Source organism: Chrysemys picta, chromosome 7, assembly GCF_011386835.1.
Source record: "Chrysemys picta bellii isolate R12L10 chromosome 7, ASM1138683v2, whole genome shotgun sequence".
Classification (NCBI taxonomy): Eukaryota; Metazoa; Chordata; order Testudines; family Emydidae; genus Chrysemys; species Chrysemys picta.
The window spans coordinates 106736873-106753640 of record NC_088797.1 but is presented as its reverse complement, the minus strand read 5'-3'; the positions used below and the strand labels follow the sequence as shown (position 1 = coordinate 106753640).

Here is a 16768-nt window from a genome sequence, read left to right as displayed (position 1 = left end):
AGTTCAAATTTTATCAGGATTATTATTCCATATTCAAGGTAAGAAGTTAACAGGGGGCTGGATCATTGCCTCTCAGCTGCATGTTGGCATGATCAGACACATATAAAAAAGTAGTTAGGATTTCTCTTCTGTGTAACCAGATCCTTGATTTCTCTTGGGTAATTTAAGCTTCCTACTATGCTTGTTACATAGTGTTAGTTCCCTAAAAGATAGATGATGATCACAGATTTCCTCTTATGTTCTTTCCATTTCTTTGGCTGAGTCAGTTGCTCCTCATAGTTTGAACATCTGAATCATTGCACAGACATAATGATACAGTTTTAGGTTACTGAAGCCTCCAAGTTTATTGTGCACAAAGGGTTTAGCAATTTTAATCCTAGACTTTTTATTATTCCCCAAATACTTTTTATCTACACCATGTTATCCTTCTCCATGTGGAAATCTGCAGTTCCTTATCCTCCATCTGACTGATGACTTTAGACTCTGCTAATAAAATTTGAGGATGACACAAAATTGGGAGGTATAGCCAATACAGAGGAGGACTGCAATATCATACAAGAAGGTCTGGAGGACCTTGAAAACTGGAGTAATAGAAATAGGATGAAATTTAGAAGTGCAAAGTCACGCACTTAGGGACTAACAACAAGAATTTTTGGTGTAAGCTGGGGATTTACGTGACAGAGGAGGAGAAAGACCTGGGTATATGGGTTGATCACAGGACGCTTATGAGCCACCAGTGTGATGCAGCTGTGAAAAAGGCTAATGCGGTGCTAGGATGCATCAGGCAAGGTATTTCCAGTAAAAATAGGAAAGTATTAATACCATTATACAAGGCACTGGTGAGACCCCATCTGGAATACTGTGAACAATTCTGATCTCCTATGTTCAAGATTAATACAAACTGGAACAGGTGCAGAGAAGGGCTACTAGAATGATCCGAGGAACGGAAAATCTACCTTATGAGACGAGATTTGTTTAGCCTAACCAAAAGGAGGCTGAGGGGAGATATGATTGCTCTCTATAAATACATCAAAGGAATAAATACCAGGGAAGGAGAGGAATTATTTAAGTTAAGCACCAATGTGGACAAGAACAAATGAATATAAACTGTCCATCGACAAGTTTAGGCTTGAAATTAGATGAAGGTTTCTAACCATCAGAGGAGTGAAATTCTGGAACAGCCTTCCAAGGGGAGCAGTGGGGGCAAAAAAACTAACTGGCTTCAAGATTAAGCTGGATACATTTATGGAGGGGATGGTATGACGAGACCACCTACAATGGCAGGCAGCTGATCTGCAGCTGCTAGCGGCAAATATCCCCTATGACCAGCGCTGGGACACTAGATGAGAGGGCTCGGAGTTACTATAGAGAATTCTTTCCCAGGTATCTGATGATGGGTCTTGCCCACATGCTCAGGGTTTAACTGATCATCATATTTGGGATCAGATTGGCAGAGACCCTGGGGGGGGGGGTTTCAACTTTCTCTGCAGGATGGGGCACGGGTTACTTGCAGGTTTAAACTGGTGTAAATAGTGGATTCTCTGTAACTTGAAGTCTTTAAATCGTGATTTGAGGACTTCAATAACTCAGCCAGAGGTTAGGGGTCTATTACAGAAGTGGGTAGGTGAAGTTCTGTGCCCTGCAATGTGGAGGAGGTCAGACAAGATGATCACGATGGTCCCTTCTGGCCTTAAGGTCTATGAGATCTATTTTCAGTTCCTAGCCCTGCCACAGACTGCCTGTGTGACTTTGATCAAGTCATTTCATCGCTCTGTGCCTGAGTTTTCCCATACTCATTCTTTTCTTCCACTCTTTGGCTGCTTTGTCTATTTAGATTGTAAATTCTCTAGGGCCAGGACTATCATTATGTTTGTGCAGTACCTAGCACAGCAAGGCTCCAATCTCTATTGAGGGCCTCTAGATGTCACAATAACACAAAACAATAATAAGTCAGCAAACTTAGACTGGGGTAAAACTGCATGAAAGGAGAGATCAGACCCTTTGTATCTCCCTAAGCCTTCATTAGATCTAGTTTCCTTTTGTTATAATCACCCACCTATTTTCCTTTTTAGTAGAATTCTCTTTACTTCTACTTCACTGAGGCTTATGTCTCACATTGTTCACATAGAAAAGTCTTACAGTAATATCTAACTTTATTTTCTATTTTCATCATGCACTGAAGGAAACTCTTATGATCCATATGCTACCCACAATCTGATGCAGTGCCCCTTTATTCTTTTTTCAGTTACATAAAGACCGAGAGATAAAGTACTTTCTACAGTGGTTAATAAGTCTCAAGTTCTCTACTTCTTTCACATTCTACTGAAGTGCTGTTGATCACATATGCTTTTGGAACACCTTGTTTTCCTTTCGTTTCTGTAACTCAGTCCCCTCACTGTTTTCCTTCCTCTCCTTTCTCCATAAAAGTCATATAGGGGTTCTCTCCCTGCTTCTTCCTTTTCCCCACTCTACATCTTAGTCCTTGGAGACTTCACCGGCTCCCATGGTTTCTACTATAGTGAGTTATCATCATAGAGATAAGTCTACCTCACTGAGCCTGCCCTGTTCTTCTGCACTCAGGCTGGGTCTACACTACCCGCCTGAATCGGCGGGTAGAAATCGACCTCTCGGGGATCGATTTATCGCGTCCCGTGGGGACGCGACAATCGATCCCCGAATCGATGCTCTTACTCCACCAGCGGAGGTGGGAGTAAGCGCCGTCGACGGGAAGCCGCAGAGGTCGATTTTGCCGCCGTTCTCACAGCGGGGTAAGTCGGCTGCGATATGTCGAATTCAGCTACGCTATTCACGTAGCTGAATTTGCGTATCTTAAATCGACTCCCCCCTGTAGTGTAGATGTAGCCTCAGATCCACATCTCTCTAACAGGTATTACCTTGGCCAGCCACTGTCAGCTCATGCTCAATATGACCAAAATGGAACTTATTTTTATTCCCAATCCCTGTCACCACCATCCTCCTTGTCTTTTAGGCTCACAATCACAGGATCATCTTTAACCTCTCCCTCTTCTCACACATTCATGAATATTGTTGCTACTTTTCCCACAATATTCCTTTCCACCCTCAAAGGTAAAAGACTCGTCCACCCCCCATGTGATCTCCCACTTGATTACTGCAACCTCTTTCTCTCTTAAAAAAAAGAACAGGAGTACTTGTGGCACCTTAGAGACTAACAAATTTATTAGAGCATAAGCTTTCGTGGACTACAGCCCACTTCTTCGGATGCACATATATATATATATGTATATATATGCATCCGAAGAAGTGGGCTGTAGTCCACGAAAGCTTATGCTCTAATAAATTTGTTAGTCTCTAAGGTGCCACAAGTACTCCTGTTCTTCTTTTTGCGGATACAGACTAACACAGCTGCTACTCTGAAATCTTTCTCTCTTGCCTCCCAAACACCAAGTTCACTCTCCTCCAGTCCTCCAAAATGTCACAAACAAAACCATTTCCTTGTCTACCAGTTACACCTTGTCACCCCTCCCACAGTTTAAATTGCTTCACTGAATTCCCCTTGACCATCAGAAGAAATTTAAAATTTCTAGCCCTCACCTTCATGGCCCATCACAACGCAGCCCAGCCTGCTCTACATGTATGTCTTGGTCTCCAATTATGTTCCCTATCCTATTGGCTCTTCAGGACTGACAAGTGTAAAAACTAGTAAAATGTTATTTTAATCACAGCAGTGAGTAGATATGATCCTGAATACACAAGGGAAGAAGTTCTGATGAGTAAAGACGAGCCATTTTTATACAGTCACCTTTCAGAGTAGAGTCATTCTTTGATAATTAAGGGACTGATTCTGATCTCACTTGCACTGGTTATATTTTCACTGACTTCAATGGAATTGCACAATTTACTCTGGTGAGATCAGAATAAGGCCCTTATGGTTTTTGTGCTTGAGAAGATGACTTAGCCTTTTCATATTGGCTGTGTAGATTTTATGAGGGAATTATGCTTTCCTGATATTAAGGTAGAACAAAGTCCATAGTACATAAGAAAGGACTCTGCACCAGGATTTGTAATCACTACATTACTATTAGCACTATGCTTAGTAAAATGTTGTGCCATTTGTAAAATATCCCTAAGTCATAGAGCGCATTAAGTGGATATACATAAAGATTTCACTGTGTCTTGAAATAAAAACCAAAAGGTCACCATGACAGATATGAAGAGTATTTCACGGATCGGCTTCAAAGGTGGCACTCTTTCTCTGAGAGATAAGATCCACTGGACAATATTTTGTTGTTCTGTATATTGTATGAATTCTTGTGCATATTTATCTTAGCCAGTTTCAGAGGCATAAGAGTCAAATGATCAGTAGTTTGGCTTGGATTACAACTCATCTAGTATTTTGTTCTAACCACCAGCCCAAACACACACTGTTTACCTGGCTCAAACAATAGAGACCTACCAGTGTGCTGAGGTACTCCCCATTACACTACTAACAGTACTCAGACACATTAAAAATAACCCCATCTACTACACACAGAATTGTACTGACTTGTAAAATTCTCTCACCCCTTCCCCAAGGCATGTAAGCACTAATGCCTTCTGAGAAACAATTCTGTAAATCGTCAAAGAAACAATTCTTTCCTTCCACCTGCAAAATAACTACTTTTGTATAAAATTTTGAAGAAGAAGAAAAAAAAAAGTCAAAGGCCTTTGATGAGCCTGAGGACAAGAAGCAGAGAGATGGACTCCATGCACTTCTGAATTTAATTTTCTGTTCCTTCTGCTTCTAATCAAAAAAGATCCTCTCTCTAAGTTGACAGGTCTGCCAACTTTGAACTAATCTGCGTATGGTTTTGTAGCATGTCCACTTGATCTTTCACACTGCTCGGTTTCATGAGATTTGACTGCTCAGATGAGAAATATGAGTTTAAGTCTTACTGATCCCTTTAACTAAGCAGCATTAAAAACATACCCTTCAATAGTTCAGTTTTCTAATTCTAAGAACTATTTCCTGTCACCACTTGCTCTTCCTAAATTTAACTTTTGCTAATGAAACAGTCTGCAAAAGAGAACAGTCCCCCAAAATAGTCCCATAAATTTTGTGGAAAATATCAGGTGTTCAAAAACTTTACATGAACATGGGAATGAAAGCTTAAAAGTATGTGCTAGTCTTCTAAGCTGAAGGTCACTGTGGTCAGTGTCACTGACTGGCCAGCTGAACAAACCAGTAACAGTTTCAAAGAGGGGGGGAACTATCCTCACACAAAAATAAAATGTTCATTGTGGAACATGCCCCCTAAGACATTGAATCATCTTAATCTCCCAGCTTCTGTAATACAACAGTTGGAAGGCTCTAAGACTGTGCACAATAAAGTGCTTTATTCAGGGAACCATATGACTCCATCAGTCATTCAAGCACATGTTTGGCACAGATTGAAAGTGAAAAGCATAGTTAAGTCAAATATTTCAAAACTGAACTTGTCTTTCTAACACACATGGTTTATATATTGGTGTAATAGCTATATAACTTTTCAGTTCTCGTATCATGTCATTATTAAACTACAAAATGATCTCTATTGCACTAGACTGCATGAGACTTTTTCTAAGATAACACATGCCAAAAAATTAGGGCTGTCGATTAATCGCAGTTAATTCACGCAATTAACTCAAAAGAAATAATTGCAATTAACTGCAGTTTTAAATCGCACTGTTAAACAATGGAATACCAATTGATATTAAATATTTTTGGATTTTTTCTACATTTTCAAATAGATTGATTTCAATTACAACACAGAATACAAAGTGTACAGTGTTCACTTTTTATTATTTTTCTTAAAGATATTTGTACTGCAAAAATGATAAAATAGTATTTTTCAATTCACCTCACACATGTACTGCAGTATAATCCCTTCATATGTCCCTTCATGCTTCGGCCACCATTCCAGAGGACATGCTTCCATGACGGTGACGCTCGTTAAAAAAAATAATGTATTAATTAAATTTGTGACTGAACTCCTGGGGGGAGAACTGTACGTCTCCTGCTCTGCATTTTACCCACATTTTGCCATGTATTTCATGTTATAGTAATCTCAGATGATGACCCAGCATGCTGTTCATTTTAAGAACACTTTCAATGCAGATTTGACAAAACGCAAAGAAGGTACCAATGTGAGATTTCTAAAGATAGCTACAGCACTCAACCCAAGGTTTAAGAATATGAAGTGCCTTCCAAAGTCCGAGAGGGACAAGGTCTGGAGCCTGCTTTCAGAAGTCTTAAAAGAGCAGCACTCCAATGAGGAAATTACAGAACTCGAACCACCAAAAAGGAAAATCAAACTTCTGCTGGTAGCATCTGACTCAGGATGATGAAAATGAACATGCATTGGTCCATACTGCTTTGAATTATTACAGAGCATCAGCATGGATGCAAGTCCTCTGGAATGGTGGTTGAAGCATGAAGGGACATATGAATTTTTAGTGCATCTGGCACGTAAATATCTTGCAACTCCAGCTACAACAGTGCCTGTTTTCACTTTCAGATGACCTTGTAAACAAGAAGCGGGCAACATTATTTCCCGTATATGTAAACAAACTTGTTTGTCTTAGCGATTGGCTAAACAACAAGTAGGACTGAGTGGACTTGTAGCCTCTGAAGTTTTACATTGTTTTGTTTTTGAGTGTAGCTACGTAACAAAAAAAAAATTAAATTTGTAAGTTGCACTTTCAGGACAAAGAGATTGCACTACAGTACTTGTATTAGGTGAATTGAAAAATACTACTTTTTTGTTTTTTTTAGAGTGCAAATATTTGTAATCACAAATAAATATAAACTGAGCACTGTACACTTTGTAGTCTGTGTTGTAATTGAAATCACTATATCTGAAAATATAGAAAACATCAAAAAATATTTAAATAAACGGTATTCTATTATTGTCCAGATTCTGGAAAGTCTATTTGTTCCTCAAATCACAGCCATGTAACATGGTTAAAATTCAAATTTTGGTTCTCTGCTCGATGGCTCTATAGTAAAGCCAGGACAATTCTTAACTCTTAAGTTTCAGTTTTATACATGCACATGGCACTGACTCTGCCTTGTTTTCAGACCAAATCCTGCTCACCTTATACAATCAGTGCCACAGATTTCAATATGATTAAATAAGGGAAACATGAGTGTTTGGGGTGATTAAAACAAAAGTAATGTGAGCATGATTTGTATGCAGAATGGATACTGAAATGCACAAGAATCCTACTCTAATGCACTCAGACAGGTGTCTTGTATATTATTTCAGTATCTTGCCTGTTCACCCCCAATGAACTGTGACAAGTGGAGTTTTGAAAATAAAATTTTGCCATTGATTTGTTTGGGGCCGGAAGTGTTATAGTGCATTTTAACAAGCAGGATCTATGCTTAGTTTCCTTGTATGGAATTTTATTTTATATATATATATAAAATAAAGTGTGTGTATTCCATACAATATAAATATATTCTGGTGGGGAAACTGTTGCCCATTCCTGTTTGCAGTTTGTTTGTGATTGACAAAGGAATTCTGAATGACGGTCAGTGAAAGAACAGAATTCTGGTTCTTTTTGGATTGAGCATTTCAGAACTCAGCGAGAGGGAAAGAATATGAAAAGTTTGAAATAGAATATGTTTCAATAAACCAAGCTATATTGCTTATAAAGTGTTCCACGTGTGCACAGTGCTTCCCATGACATGGAAGAAGTTAAGAACCCAGCCTCCTGGAGTTCAGACTGTCTCAGATGAATTTAAACCAAGAAGGCTTGCAAAAAAAGCAGCATATGGCAGCTTAGAAAAAAAGTGAGTTGAAGACAGGATTTGACATAGGGGCAGGAGTGCTTGACACATACAACGTGGACTACAATAATGGTTCCAGATGTCCCATCCCAAGAAAAAACTAGCAGGAAAATGCTAAAGGGGAGGAAATCTCAGTGAGATTTTCCATGAAGGATACCTACCACCCTCTTCCCCAACTGCTTTGCCGGATGGGGGAGTGAAGAGTTAGGCCACCCTCATGAAACAGGCCATGGGATCACCACCTAAACCAGGCCCGTAGGAGGCCAAGGCCAATTGTGGGAGGTGCTGTGTCCCCACACCAGCACTGGATCTCCGGCAGCCCCACTCCCTGGCAACATGATTCCAATCCTCACTGTTATGGGGAGCCACTGAAAGATACTACAGCCTAAAACTGTGTTGTCTTTTCCCCCTGAACCCTGCAGGATGGTGAACAATCCCACCTCACTCACGCCCACCTATTCCCTATTCAGGCATATCTGTTTCTTCTACCTCAAATGCTCCCTCTCCGTAAGAGAATCAAAGCCTAGGGACTTCACCAAGCCTTCCTTCTGATTGCAGGCTCCATCCAGCTCACAATCAAATCAATGGAAAGCAGCTTGTTGACCTCAAAGGGGGTTTGATAGTGTCCAACAGGAGGAACACTTACAGGGAAGAGAAATACCAAGTATCTTTTGTGATCAGTTAATCAGAAGTAATCCATACAGCTCCAACATCAAATAGCAAGCATCAAATATATAGAGATTTTTTGTGATCAATCCACAGAATTAGAAAAAGAAAAATCAAACACCAAATAAATCAGAAACCTTCTATGAGCAGAAAAAGCAGTGAAGTGTGTCAAGTAAAATATTAGCAGCAAATTATTTGCCCAGCCACAATAACCATAAAGCTTATTATATTAAACCACAAGTCTCATTCTGCTGCCATTATACAAACAGAAATCTGAAGTAACTCCATTGAAATTAGTGGCAGCATTTCCCCCCCCCCCCCGCCCGCCCCCTGCAGGTGCTGAGATCCACGCAGAAGGAAAATATTAAAACTTTTCTTTTTTGGACCCTCAAAAAGAGACTGTTCTAAGATTTATTGGCTGGGTGCAGAGCTCAAATTTAAATTTTCTTTCAATCCTAGTTGTAGAAGGTGCAGCGAGATCATTTTCTGGATTATTCAAGAGCCTGTGAGTCAGGGCTCTGGTGAGGGAGGTGGGAACCCTCACCTCCACTGTGTCAGGCAGCATTCCATCCTGTATACCACTAGCAGGAAGGAATACCTCAAGTGTGAGTTTGAAATGTGCTTTTCACATACATTCATGTGCATGAAAGTCATTTGTTCCAATGTTCCCAGAAAGCACATAGAAAGGAGGAGAGAATGTGGCTGGAGGACATTTCAGCATTAATTCAAGTATTAAAAGGAAGCATTTTGTGGCATTTACCCAAGTCTGGTGAATGGGATTCTAAGATGGGTAGTTATGTCCATCATGCACCTTTGTTTTTATGGCTATATCTGCTACTGGTGCTACATGATAGAAAAAGAAAATGGACTTCACCTGTACTAACAAAGTTACCAGTTAAGTCTTAAGTCTTTTCGTTAAATTTATATATATATATATTAGTCAAAAGTAAGGGTAACATTGCTGGCATAAAAGATTCTTTGACACCAGGTGCCCTATCAATAGATTTACATAGGGTCAGCCAAATTAATGGAGCTATGCCAATCTACACCAGCTGGGGAACTGGCGCATTAATACACAAAATCCTTTCTTCTGTAACCTGAAACTTCCAGCAATGATTCTATTAGCACACCTAAAATGCGTGCATTCACCTCGGGACTCTCCCTTTAGTGGGACTCAAAGGACATTGATCTCCACTCAATCCTTTCCTATTTTATTTATACATTCTTTCAACGAAAACAAACATTCCAGCCAAGAGAAACGTCCATCGTGTCTTCTAGGTGCCCTGGCAAAAATACAGGAAAAGAAAGATTCAATTGAAAGTCATATTTATGACCTCCAGTTCATAGAGAAGCACCAGTTACAAATGACATGGCTCAATACTTCTCAATAGACTATATCTGAGGTCAAATTCTGCTCTCAGCTACAGGTGTGCAATGTTAGCAGTTTTAATGGGTGAAACCAGTGACAAAATTTAGACTCAGATAATGTAGATTAAATAATACTCACCACAATACTCATTTTTTAATGAACTAGCAGAAGTACCTCAGAGTTGGGCACATTAAGAAATTAGTGGATGCCCAGGAGCACTCTTCTGTGACTACTGATGAATAATAGTCACTTGTTTTAATGTGGTGTTAATACCAGGAAGCTGGAGGATTTTTCATGATTATATTAAAAAAAAAAAAGTCACATCAACATTTGGGCCCAGGGAAGTTCATACTTTAATCTTTCATGGATAGGCTGCCACATGAGGTTTTTTTTGCACTCAATCAGTTGTTCTCTATAGAGTAACAAGAAATTTTAAAAACACAAAGAAAATAGCGAACTGCTACTATATTGTCAGAAAAGACTTTTTCTCTTAATGTGTATATATAACTAGAACATACTTTTAACGATGACAAATGTTAACTGTTAACAAATATCTTGTGGAATAAACTAGCTGATGACCCTTTTTTTGCCAAGTTCTGCATCCAGCTTTTTTATGCCTCATTATATAATAGCCAGCATGGTTAACAGGCCATGAAATGTTCCATTGTTGCCATATTAGATCATATATTTGGTACAAGAAAGAATGCATTTATCCAATCTATGGATTCGTCATGTTGAACTTCTGGATGGGCAAACAAACAAAATCAACCCACAGCTCTCTCATATTTATTCAAGTTCCAAACCGCAGGGAGGGCACTTAATTTAAGTCATTTTTATACATTTCTTGGGTTTGGAATTACTTGGAAAATTGGTCAAGGTTGCTTAACGATGTTAAGTGAAATAGTGGACATAATTTTTACAGACTGGATTCTGAAGTTGTTAAGTCACTCACTGAATCATTGACACTAATACTTCACATTAGATAGCAGTGTGTTTTCAAAGTGATGTGCAAACATTAGGTAATTAGTTCTGACAACAGTCCTCTGTGATAAGTATTATTGTGCCCATTTCACAAATGAGAAGCTGAGGCTAAAGTTAAGTGACTTAACTAAGGCCACAAAAGAAAGCAATGGCAGAGCAAGAATTAGAACTCCAGCATTCTTGACTCCCACGATAACGTTTGTTCCACTGACAATGCTGTCTGTCAAATAAATGGCTTTCTTGTGCTATATTATCATGCAGACGCTTACTGTAAAGTTTACCTGATGTTTCTCAATGTGATTTGTTATCTCTTTTCCAACCTCCTTAGGACCCTGATCCTGAAAGTACCGGCAAATGATGGTGTAGGGGCAAACCATTTTGTCAAGCAAGTGTAATTATTTCTTACATTTATTTAACAACAACAAAAAAGAAACTGCTACTAAAAATTAAAACTCTGTAAAGTAATGTAAAAGTTGAGTTATCTGTACTAGAGTTTTTACCCCGAGTTACTTCACTAAGAGTTAGCATCTTTGCATAGGCTAGTCTGGATACTGCCCAAATGGTTGTGGTTTATCCTGGGATCAATCTAGAGTAAACTAAAAGCATTTGTTGTCTGGAACAGAAGTTTCTGGAATGGCAGACTAGCCTTTACAGATGTTAACTACCTCTAGTCAATGGGCAGATCACTAGAGTCTTTACCTCCAGTTAAGAAACCTTAACCTCCATCTGACTGATGACTTTAGTTACCAGGTCAAAATGATCTCATAAGATTGAGTAAAAACATTAAAATTGAACCCTATAATTAAACAGGAGCCCAAGAGAGAAGAAAGCCCAAACTTCAATTTTTACCCTGTGACTAATAGAGGAGATACTTGCTGTTAGCCACACAGACAGGAGTCCATCAATTAAGACTTTCCACCTGGACAATAATTTTAGCACTCAGAGTAGAATTATATGGCCTTTCCCCACCAACAAAAAGATGCTTCACTTGTCACTTCCAATGAATAGTCCTAGAGTACCAGCCTGTCACACAGCCCAATTCTTCATACTAGATAAAAATTCACAGGTAGGGCCTTACCAAATTCACAGCCATGAAAAAATGCATCACGGATTGTGAAATCTAATCTTCCCCTGTGAAATTTGGTCTTTTATGTGTTTTTACCTTATACTATATAGATTTCATTGGGGAGACCAGTGTTTCTCAAATTGGGAGTCCTAACCCAGAAGAGAGCTGCGGGGGGGGGGGGGGGGGTTACAAGGTTATTTTAGGAGGAGGTCATGGTATTGCTACCCTTACATCTGCACTGCCTTCAGAGCTGGGTGGCTGGAGAATGGCGGCTGTTGGCCAAGCGCCCAGCTCTGATGTCAGTGCCCCGCCAGCAGCTGCACAGAAGTAAGAGTGGCAATACCATACCATGCCACCCTTACTTCTGCGCTGCTGCCTGCAGAGCTGGGTGGCTGGAGAGTGGCAGCTGCTCACTGAGGGCCCAGCTCCGCAGGCTGCAGCGCAGAAGTAAAGGTGTCAATACCATGCCCCGCCATCCTTGCTTCTGCGCTGCTGCTGTCAATGGCTCTGCCTTTAGAGCTCAGCTCCCGGCCAGCAGCCACCGCTCTCCAGCTACACAGCTCTGAAGGCAGCGCCACTGAAAGCAGCAGTGCAGAAGTAAGGGTAGCAGTACCACAACCCCCCTCCTACAATAACCCTGTGACCCCTCCACAACTCCTTTTTGGGTCCAGATTCCTACAATTATAACACTGTGAAATTTCAGATTTATATAGCTGAAATCATGAAATTTACAATTTTTAAAAATCCTATGACCATGAAATTGACCAAAATGAACTGTGAATTTGGTAGGGCCCTACTAAGGCCCACATCCTCCAAGGTACCGAGGCACTTGATTTAAATGGAAGTTTGGCACCTAATGGCTTTGAGGATCTGGACCTAAGTGCATCTCTGTCTCAGCAGCTGGACCTAGACCTTGTCTGTGGTGGGTTTTAACTGCTGGTGTAAATTTCAAATATCTACAAGGGACCAGTCCTCAGCCAGTTTAAATTGTGTTCTGCCAGGTACATCATTAGAACTATGTTAATTCAGACCAGACGAAGATCTGGCCCATGATTTACATTGTTGCAACTTATCTCTGTTTGAAGCCTGAGTAAACTGCACCTGGACAATTCATGCCAGGCATATTTAATCCTAATTTAGCGCCAGGGCAAGGAGAGGGAAATGGACTAGATGATCTTGAGGTCCCTTCCTGCCCTACAGTAATATGGTTTTATACCACATTAGTGTAAATCACATTAGGGGGTTGCACCAATATAGGTACACTGATAGTTACAAACGAAGTGTAGATTCATAGAATTTTAAAGGCAGAAGGAACTACTGTGACCATCTAATCTAATTTCCTGCATAACACAGGATATAGGATTTCCAATAATTCTGTTCCAAATTCAATTTAAGGTTGAACTACACAAGGCCCCAGTCATCACAAGAAATGCTTATCAGCTAGCTTACCACACAAGATGATCACAAGCATTAGAACCTTCCGAGAGCCCACAGCTTCCAAGGTCTTTAATGCCCTTTTCAGTAATCTTTAACTTTTGTCATTATGAAATGCAGCTACTGCAGAGAAGAAAGGTATTCTGTTTCTGCTTATGACAGGGACGGATGCATTAATGATCACAATTACAGATGTCACCAGACTGTTATATGCAGGACATTTTGCAGCTGAACTTCCCTGGTCAGTTTTCCTAAACGGAATCTGGGTCAACAACCCTGACCAAGAGGTTTGGATTCTCCTGCGAGAAGATGGCATTTTCCTAATTACTTGTGGTCTTTTAAACAAAAGTTAATATAATTAATAACCAGCTATATTACACATAGGCTAGAAGCTAATCAGCATTCTATCTGTAGCAATAAGGACCCACAGTTTTTAGGAAGACAGAACTACACTTTACTAAAAACCATTTAGTACGTGACACTGGTTTCTGAAGATGCAGTCCGGAAATAAATATAGCCGAAGAAGGCTACATATTTATACATGACACTAAATGTATTTCCATTACCATCAGTACATCTCAGTTTCCACTTAAGGCCAGACTGGCCAGTCTCTCTCTGGGGGAGAAAGGAGCATACCTTTCCCTAGTTGTCACAACCACAATCTTTGCTCTCCTTTGGCCACTACAGCTAGCTGTACAAAGAAAAGAATGCATGTTGCAACTCATTACAAGGCTGTACTAACCAACATACAGTAATCTGCCTGCATGCTTGTGGCACAATGTACCTAGTCCAAAATCCATTGAAGTCAATGGCAACACTCTCAGTGACTTCAGTAGGTTACAGTTTTGATCCAACACCTCCGGTGCTGCTATTGGAGACTCAACAGTGCCCCAAATGAAAGTTTCTGCCTAGCAGGCCCAATGCAGACCTTAGTTCTTTTCATATTAGAGATTTCCTGTGATCAAGATCCCTTGTCATATGAGTTTTAGAGATGTTGAATGTGACATGAACGATACACCTCAACGTATAATGTACATGTTTATATATGTTTGAATGTAAAACTTAAAAAAATCCCGATATTTGAGGTAGGCTTCAGGTAAAAGGCAAAAACAGAATGAGAGAAAAATGGAAATAGAAAAAGGGATCAGAGCAAACAAGAGATCCCTCCAATATGAATACCAAGAAGAGAGTCAGACCTTCTGAGCAGAATTGGTTGTTGCAGGAGATAGAGAGCCAAGGAAAGCTTGCCCATGTAACGGAGCATGGCCTTGTAAGCATTCGAATATTTCAGACCTAAACAGAAAACACCCCTAAGAATGGCATTTTCCGGCTTATGACGCTTTTCGCTGTGAAAAGCCAGGAACAAAATCATCCTGTCAGTCTGTAAGGGACACAGGCTCTAATAGTTAGATTCTCTGGTGCAAGGCTTGGCAATAACAACAACAAGCTCTGGGTCTGTCAGAGATACACATGTGCACATTGCTCCAGTGCCCTTACAGGCTCTGAACTAGCAGAGGATTGAAAGTGACGCATGGTCTGCTTGAAAAATAGATCTCACTGTTGTCAATTTGCATGTTACAATGAAGCCCTTTAGTACAAATGATACTGCCCAAAAGCGTACCAATACTGAATAAAAGAAACCCTGGCAGGCTCCATGGACAATTTGCACTGGCAATTTGAGAAATGTTAGAAGCATAAGGGCCACTAGTGATAAAACTGTCAGGATTAGGAAATGTGAGATCTGAACCAGGCTGGTGAAGATCCAAATAAACTATTACAGGAATTCAGACTTTTTAAACAGAATTTCATGATCAATAGTGTGTCAACTCCAGCTGACAGTTTCAGTACGAATAACAGATAAACATAACCCTGATTTGTGGCAGTCACTCACAGATCATTAGAGAGCTGCTATCAGGGCAGTCTCAGTGCTGTGAGCAGGATGACAAGTAGTCTGAAATGTATGCGGTAGATCATTACTTAGAAGTTGCTCCTCATAGCAAGGCAGCAACATTTCCAACAACCATCAAGGAAAAAGGGAGATTAGAAACTTGGCAAAAACAAACAAATTGGATATCTCCCCTGCAGGCAGAGGGAACAGATGAGATCAACTGGAACAGAGCATTTTCAGGGTGGGATCAGAAGAGGGACATCCTAGCTGGGGTAAGCTGACACAGTTCCATCAGAGACAACAGAGCCACGCCTATGTACACCAGTTACAGATCTTACACAGGGTGTCCAAAATATCTGTAGGAAAGTCAGTTTGGCCAACAGTCAAATGAGCACGTGGTTGTACAGAGTCCAATCTTATCCCCCTCAACCTCAGCAACAGTTTCAAGATGACACTAAAAAGAGCTCTGAGGGTTACATGGGAATCAAGTAGGACTCAATCAAAGGGAGTTTTTCTATGGACTCCAAAAAGACTCCAGAGGGAGCAATATGACAATAAAGTAAGTGTTTAATTTTGCAGGTTTACTAAGGATGAAATCCATTCCTATACTAAGGACCAACACAAAGGGTAAATTTCATCCAACGGTATCAACAAAGAAGATGACAAGATTTGAAAGAGAAGAGAATATGTGATAAGATGTGATTGGGGGGGAAAGATGGGAGAAGGACACGTTCAATGGCAACTGTAAGAAAGGCAGGAGACTGGGAATTGTAAGAACTAATAGTTATTAACTTAGAAGGTTTAGGATTGGAAATGGGAAGACACAAGGAAAGAGCCAAATCCAATAAGTGGCTCTTGACAGATGGTTGCCCCTTAAGAGAAGTTATAGTTTACGGCTATTCGTCCATGATCTTAAACTCTCAGAGCCATTAACATTCATTCTATAAATATTTAGGCACTTAAACTCTCATAAACTGTCCATGTGAAGTACTACTATACAAGCACAGAAACCATTATATAGGGTTTAATATCTCAGATGTATAAATCTTTCCTTCTTCAAAATACCAAAATCAAGCAGGTTATATTATGAACCCTGCACAGCAAGTTTTCAGCCCAGATGCATCACAAGTAGTTGAAGAAGCACTAGACATGCCTTGATCCCACAAGCTCATATGCATCGTTGTCCCCTGGGCCCACACACAGTTCTATTGAAGACAAGGATTAGTTCTCACATCTGATGGGTTTGTATGCTACCAGTTGACTGTGACCAATTGATGTCTTCCTAGCTCACTATCTGGGGATATCAGCTGACTAAATGACCCCAGTTCACTCATACACAATTACATAGAATATGCGTGTTCTCAAATCAAGTGAATCATGAAGCTCTATTTGTGGTAGGACTATGGCTCTGTCTTCACTAGGAAAATGATAATGGTTTGTTAACTAACACGGGTTAACCCTTGTTAACTAACATGTTGATAAAGGAATGTTTTCTTATCACGTTAGTTAACATGGGTTAACCCATGTTAGTTACCATACCGTTAATTTTCCTAGCAAAATCAAAGCCACAGC

The 16768-nt window shown here is 40.1% G+C and overlaps 1 protein-coding gene across 5 annotated transcripts in view; it reads right to left on the bottom strand.

The window, feature by feature from the left end:
• The window catches only part of ADAM12 (ADAM metallopeptidase domain 12), a 319646-nt gene that overhangs the window by 285988 nt on the left and 16890 nt on the right, over positions 1-16768 (bottom strand). The gene's annotated exons all lie outside the window — the stretch shown is intronic.